The sequence below is a fragment of the Cicer arietinum genome, chromosome 5 (assembly GCF_000331145.2).
Source record: "Cicer arietinum cultivar CDC Frontier isolate Library 1 chromosome 5, Cicar.CDCFrontier_v2.0, whole genome shotgun sequence".
NCBI lineage: Eukaryota > Viridiplantae > Streptophyta > Magnoliopsida > Fabales > Fabaceae > Cicer > Cicer arietinum.
This window is the reverse complement of record NC_021164.2, coordinates 58294802-58302738: the sequence shown is the minus strand read 5'-3', so window position 1 is coordinate 58302738 and position 7937 is coordinate 58294802. Positions and strand designations below refer to the sequence as shown.

At 27.4% G+C, this 7937-nt stretch overlaps 1 long non-coding RNA gene across 1 annotated transcript; it reads left to right on the top strand.

The window, feature by feature from the left end:
• Positions 1-642: 642 nt before the first annotated feature.
• LOC113786592 (uncharacterized) lies at positions 643-6068 on the top strand. The gene is made up of 2 exons (XR_003472855.2): positions 643-815; positions 5878-6068. It is a non-coding gene; the product is annotated as an uncharacterized lncRNA (long non-coding RNA).
• The last annotated feature ends 1869 nt before the right edge of the window (positions 6069-7937 follow it).

Sequence of the window (7937 nt, the reverse complement as noted above, 5' to 3'; positions counted from 1 at the left end):
CACAATGGAAACCTTCTATGAACTTTAGAATGACTCTATATAAATCGAACCTCTAAGGTCATAAAAATACACATAAATTCTAATTCTAAAACCTCTCATTCTCTAACAAATTCTTATTTAATCGTCAGAGTGTGTGCAAATACACCCTCTCCAAATGTAGAGTTAGGAGAAAAAGATCTACTACATTCCTCAACCGTCGTCTACCACCGTTCTCAAAGTCAAGATTTTGTATTTAGTATCTCAATATTGAATAAATAATTATTCTAATTTTAGGAATAAATTTTTACAAATTCATTATTTAATTGATATAAGAAGAGCATGAACTTTATAAATTATAGGTCTAAATTATAAAGTGATAAAATTATATTATATTTGTTACATACAAAGGTAGAAAAATTGGCTATAATTTATGTTATGATTTTATTTATTTTTCCTATTTTTTTTTTCCCTTATCTATCATGAAAGGTCAAAAATAATAGAAAGCTGTTAAAAACAAAGAATTAATTCTTATAATTGACTAGTACTTTACAGATCTCTTTACTAATAAAATATGCTAAAGGGATAACTACAACACATTGATATATTTAGGAGACATTTAATAATTATTATAATATTAGAAAATATTTTTTAGAACTCCATTATTTAAGTGATGTGAGGAGAGCAGGAGGTTTTATAACTTATTGGCCTAAATTATAGAGATAAAATCATATTCTATTTGTTGCATACCAAAAAGGAAAATATGGAGATAACTCTCAAGATCGTTTATGTTATTATTTTCGCTCTTTCTCTATTTCTTATTGCAATGAATATAGATGGTAAGTTATTTTTCCATTCTTTTCAAATTTATTTGTTTACTATGTTCACAAAGGCATATCTAGGACCTGAGCCACAAGGTATAGAAAATTACTTTTGTCAAGCAGAAAAAAAAGTTAGTTCAAATTTATAATTTTAAATTTAAATTTAAATTGATCATGGACTCGATTAACCTACTAGGTAGGATAGATCACTCATTAAATTTAAGTATTTGGTCTTAAATGTGCTCAGTATTTTTATATATGAGGATTTCTACAAGTCCACGTGTTAATACAACGTTAATACAACGTGTATTGGTATTTTGGTCTTTAAATCAATAGCTTAATAGGTTATTATTTAATAAACATTAATATCATCTAAAAATCAATAGCTTAATAGGTTATTATTTAATAAACATTAATATCATTTAAAAATTTGTAATTACTAAATAACATTCACCAAAAGTTTAAGTAGAATAGCATTATTTAAATTTTTTAATTTGTTATTATTAATAATAATGAATATTAAATATTTTTTATATAGTATAATGCTTATAAATAGTAGGATGATGTTTTTTTTACCTTTGAAATGATTTTTATTAAATGTAATAGTTTACAAATAGATATTTGATTCAAAAAAATCATTAATTTATTAGCTAAGAAAGCATATGTGTCAAAATCCTTCAATTTATCAATCTATCATAAAAATTATCTTTATTTATGTATATATTGACATCCCTCTTAAGACACCTAATAAATTAGATTTGAATTTCCTTCGTAAATATATATTTTAATATCTAAAATTCATAGTCGAGATTGTCTACAATGTATAATGGTGTGCATATCACCGCAACAATTAAAATTCTAATAAATCAACAACACAATTTACGTGATTGTGAAAAATAGTGTAAAGGAAAGATTTGAGTCTTATAAAAGAGTATATATTCTCTTTTTTCTTTAAAAGAAATAAACATCTCTATGACTATAGTTTTTGTATATAAATATTCATTTAATGTCACATATTTATTAAATATGTGTTGTTATATCACCTGTATACTCTAAAATTATAATAATAAAAATCTTTATTTCTTTTGAAACATAGAGAATGTCTTTACTTCTCAAAAACGAATATAATTGATTTAAAATTTAATATTAATATTGTAGATACATACTCACTTCGAAATCTAATTACATTTTTAATGGAAGATTCCCTAACTATTAAATAGTCTTTCTAATTAAATATTTTTCTCAATAAATAATAAGTAAAGATAAGTATTTGAGAGACATATCATTAAAATCGCAAATTAAACTCGCAAATTAATTCATAAAATTATACAATTTCACAAACATTTTTTAGTCAACTTGATAGTAAACTCAAACAATAGTAAACTCCAAAATAAATTCGAGTTGACACGACTAAACAAGCCCAAAACATGGCAAACTAGTATAGTTTACCAGAATCACACAATCTCACCTAGAAAGACTTTGAATCACCATACCTATTAGCCTACAATAATTTGTTATACTATGATAATCCCGTTGTTTACACTATAAGATAATTTGTTATATTATGAATATTATAATTGAATTGAAATTTTAAATAATTAACATATGGATATATAATTTTAATATTATTAAAATAATATTGTGATCTGCAACAAAAATTAACCAACAAAACATAAAAAACAAACAATTGTAGAGAAAAAACGAAAATGGAGAATGTTGTGCGTTTTCTACTGAAAACAGAGAATGCTCTGGACGGAACAGATCAAAACCAGAAAACCAGCATCATTGTTGTTTGAAGTACTGTTAAATGGAGAACATTTTGCGTTTCTGCAATGTTCTTCATTTCTGCAGTTCTGAAACGGAGAATGTTCTGCGTTTCTGCAGAACTGAAACGGAGAATATTCTGTATTTCTGCAGAACTGAAACGAAGAATGTTCTTTGTCAATCATGGGAATTCTTGTTTCATCAAACACTACATCTCTTGAAATGATGCACTTGGGCACACCTTAATCAAATTTCCATAACTTGTAACCTTTTATTCCTTTAGGATATCCAATGAAAACACATTTGATTGCTCTAGGATCCAATTTATCTTGCCTTGTGTGAGCAAATGCTAAAGAACCAAATACCTTCATATTTGAGTAGTCAACTGATTTGTCATTCCACATCTCAATTGGTGTCTTAAATCCAATAGCTGATGAACGACATCTATTTATCAAATACACTGATGTAACTGCAACTTCTCCCCATAATGTTTTAGGCTGCCCTACACTCAAGATCATACATCTGACCCTTTCCAATATTGTTTTGTTCATCCTTTCAGCAATGTCATTTTGTTGAGGGGTGTCTGCAACTGTTCTATGTCTTTGAATACCTAAATCTCTGCAATACTTATTAAACTGCTTTGAAAGATACTCCAGGCCATTGTATGTTCTTAAACATTTCAGCTTAGTTTCCTTTTGAGTTCCAATTTGCATATGTCATTCTTTAAATTTCATAAAAGTGTCACTTTTATTTTTAATGACATAGTTCCATACTTTCCTTGAATAATCATTAATGATGGTTACCAAATAAGAACAACCAGCATGAGTTTTTGTCCTTGAAGAACCCCACAAATCAGAATGAGCATATTCAAAAGGTCTAGAGGTGTTGTGTTGGTCAACCCCAAAATTGTCCCTCTTAGACTTTCCTAGAATACAATGATCACAAAATTCCAATTTTTCAATTTTGTCACCATTAAGCAAATTTTGTTTTGATAACTCAATTAAGCCTCTTTCACTTACATGTCCTAACCTCATATGCCATATTCTAGAAGATGAATGCAAATTAGAGCTAGAAACTGAAGTTTGTGCAATGATAGTAAAACCTTCTAAAATATACAAGTCATTTCTTTTAATATCTTTAACAATGATATCATCTTTATTAATAATAGTCATGCTATCATTCTTTATGTTTGTGGAATATCCTAAAATGTCAAACATACCAACATAAATTAATTTTTTTTTTAATTCAGGTATGTACCTTACATCATTACGCAGTAACTCCTTGCCATTGAACATTCTGAATCTAATTGTTCCTTTGCCTTGGACTTTACATGTTGTGTCGTTGCCAAGAAGAACGACTCCACCATTACAAAGATCTATTGATTCAAAATAATCATTTCCTGGACACATATGGAAAGTACAACCTGAGTCTAATACCCAGTTCTTTTCACCTTCAGAATTTGAAATCATCAACACCTCTGCAGATTCGTAACCAGCATCAACAAGTGCAGCATTTCTTGAATCTTGAAAGTTTCTTGATTCATTTCTTTCAGGGCAATCTTTCTTGAAATGTCATATCTTGTGACAATGAAAACATCTATACTTTCCTTCAGATTTTGACTTTGAATTGGACCTTTGTTTATTTCCATTTGATCATTTCTTTTCAATTCTTCCTCTGGTCACATTTAGAATTTCAACATGATTATCATTCTTGAACTCAATTCTTTTATAGCTTTCCTTTGTCCGGATGGAGACATGCACTTCTTCAAGAGTAATTGTTTGTTCTCTTCCAAACATTATAGCATCCTTGAAATTTTCATATGAACTTGGCAGGGATCTAAGCAAGATCAGAGCTTTGTCTTCATCATCTAGCTTGACTTCTAAATTCTCCAAATCATCAAGGATCTTGTTAAAATCAACAAGTTGAACTGTGATAGGTTTCTCTTCATCTATTTTAAAAGAGAACAATTGTTGTTTCAAGAAGAGTCTATTTGAAACTAATTTAGTCATGTAGAGAGATTCAAGTTTAAGCCAAAGGTTGATGATGTTGGTTCCCTTGCAACCTCCCTCAAAGATTTGTCTCCAAGACACAAAATAATTGTGCTCTTTGCTTTTTCAATCAGTTCTTCCTTTTCTCCTGCAGTCATTGTTGCAGGAAGAGCCAGTTCACCCTTTAATGTGTTCACCAAGACTTGTTGTACCAGAACAACATGCATCTTTATCTTCCATAGACCAAAGTCATTTGATCCATTGAACTTCTCAATGTCGAATTTGTGGCTCCAACCATTGTTAGTCCCTTTTCCCACATACGGCGCCAATTGTTAAAACAATATTGGAATATGCAACAAGAATTAATCAACAAAACAGAAAAATAAACAATTGCAGAGAAAAAATGAAAAATAGAGAATGTTCTGCGTTTTCTACTGAAAACGGAGAATGTTCTGGACAAAATGGAAAACCAGAAAACCAGAACGTTCTTGATTTTCTGCAGTTTTGATAAAACAGTTTTCTCAATCAAATGTAAATGTGAATTAAAGAAATATATGAGAAGAATAACACTCAGATTTACGTGTTCGGTCTCAATTGATGAGACCTACGTCACGGACAAGCAAGCAAGATTAATCCACTATGAATCTTTGAACTTTACAAAATTAAAGCCTTCTCAAGATTGATCTCCTAGTATCTATCACTATTTATGAACCAGCAATACTAACATTTTTCTCAATCTTTCTTTTTCTCCCTTTAATCTTCTCTCTCTGATTTTCTATGAATCATGAATTGTATATGTCTCTCTTAGTTTCCAGTTCTTATTACTATATCAACAACATTGCAGCTGCTACAATATTACAATTTTATTTATAGTATACACAAGCAAACTAACTATAACCACCTATCATAACTAACTTGGTCAAATGTAGTTATAACAACCACTAAAGCTTAACCAACTTTAGTTAGATGATTTGAGGCACACATTCACAAATATAAAGTAAACTTGTATAGTTTATGAGTCAAATTTAGAATCAACTTTCTAAACAAAACGATTTTAGGAAGAGAGACTTCTACAAACTCTCTCACAGAAATTTTTTATACAAATAAAAAATAAAAAGATTAGATATTATAACTATAATATGAATATTGATGAAACCTTTAAAAAATAAAATTATTGTTGCAATGTAATGTATACATGGAAGAGCTACACATAATTCACTTAAATATTTATTTAAAACACTAAATAGATCTGCCTATGTCAGTACAATAGATATTTTATCTCATTTTAGTAACATGCTTATATGTATTTATTTATTTTTTCATTACAGGACGTATTGAATGTTTCACTCATGCTGATTGTCCGTTAACTATGTGTCTGGACCATGGTACTCTTGCGACTTGCGATATGAATTGGTGTAAATGTATTCGACCATAGATTATATATGTGTAAAGCTATGGCTTTGTGCTCTAATAAGATTATGGTAATAAAATGAAATATGGCAGCAAATATTATTATTTAGATTGTCTTATTCTCTCTTGATTTTAAAGTTATTACTGTGGCTTAGGCACATCGTGTTGGAATATTATATTCCAATATCATTATGTTAATAGATATTTTCAATTAATTATGTTAACCTTAACAACCTTAAGTGATTACTAATTAAATTAATGAATAAGACTAATTAGAAATTAAATTGGATAATTAATTGATATGGATTTAACTATGATGTCGATAGCCCATTTTTAAATAGTTTTAAAAAAATAGAATTTGAATTGTTAATCATTTTTATACATTACAAAATAAAATTTTATATAATACTTCAAAAATAATACATTGCAAAAAAGTTTCATTTAATACATTATTTAAATTCCATAATAAACTTTTAGAAATAACTTTGACCCCTTATTCCCATGGTCAAACCTTAATGTTATGTAGAATTCAAGACTTTATATCCTCACACTCGTGACATAACATTGTTAAAGCTTTAACAAAACTTCATTCATCGTACGATACTAAGTTTGGTTGAACGGGTATAATTGTAATCCAAACACACAATGAAAGTAGAATATACATAATAGACACTTAAACAAGTTGCAACATACATATTATCATCCTAATCACATAACACGTATTAATCACTTAGTCACATAATCATATTTAATTAATCATGTTATCATCATAGCATCCACTTAATTAAATCGTGCATATAAATAGACATATTTATTTATTTATCTTAAAATAAAATCATGCAATATATGAAATGCAAATGCATGTAATACTTAGAATGTTATACTTATTCTCCTTTTTATAGGTCTCCCAAATAAGTGTTAAAATCATTAATTGGTAAAGATCCAACAGAAATTCCTTTGAGACTAAACCATGTTAGTGCTAAATATGACTTATCAAGCCTTAATAAATAGTGATAACAAATAATAGACGGTTATATATTGTGGATTGAATATTGCACATTGAATTCCGTTCAAGGATGATTTGTTGACTCAGTAAAACGCAGAGTGAGTAACATGCTTAATTTCAAAGACATATTTCCTAGACTATATAACATATCTACTTACAAGGAGGCCAGTAACAATTAAAAAATATATTTTTAGTAAATAAATAATTTAAATAAAAATATTATATAAAACAATAATAACCAAAAAATAATATAATTGTTTTTATAATTTAAAACAATTAAAAATTAAAATTTACTTAAAAATATAGTTACTCATAAATCAATCTATACATGTAACATGTCTTTCTTTATCTTGCACTCTTTTTTTTTTTACACGAACGGACATGAGTCTTTAATAAGAAGAGTATTAATTAAAATTATGTGTACCAAAAAAGAGTATTAAAATTATGTTGTTTTCTGATGCAGTATTAGTATATGTTGGTTACCTTTGCATGTAAAAACATGAGTAAATTTGTGTATCCACATGGAGAAAAAATATGAAAAGTTCTAAACTAAGATTGTATTAAATAATTTGGAGGTTTTGTTTTAATTTTAAAAATTTGATTCTTAATAAAAAAGAGTTTAATTTATATGCATTATCAGTATAAATTTTTGTATAGAGTCCGCAAATCATGATCAACTTTGTAAGTGACTTTATAGGTAGTTGTAAAAAAAATTAGAAACACTTTTTTGAAATAAATTAAATATAATTTGTAAAGAAGAAAAAACGGGTTTATAGAAAAAAGACGCCATTAATATTTTGAAAAAAAAAACTATACTCAAATATTATTGATCAAATATTATTGATGATCTAACAATTGTGATTGATTAGTATAAAAAGAATTTACATTGACAATATATATATATATATATATATATATATATATATATATATATATATATATATATTATATACATAAAAAAGAATATTTTTT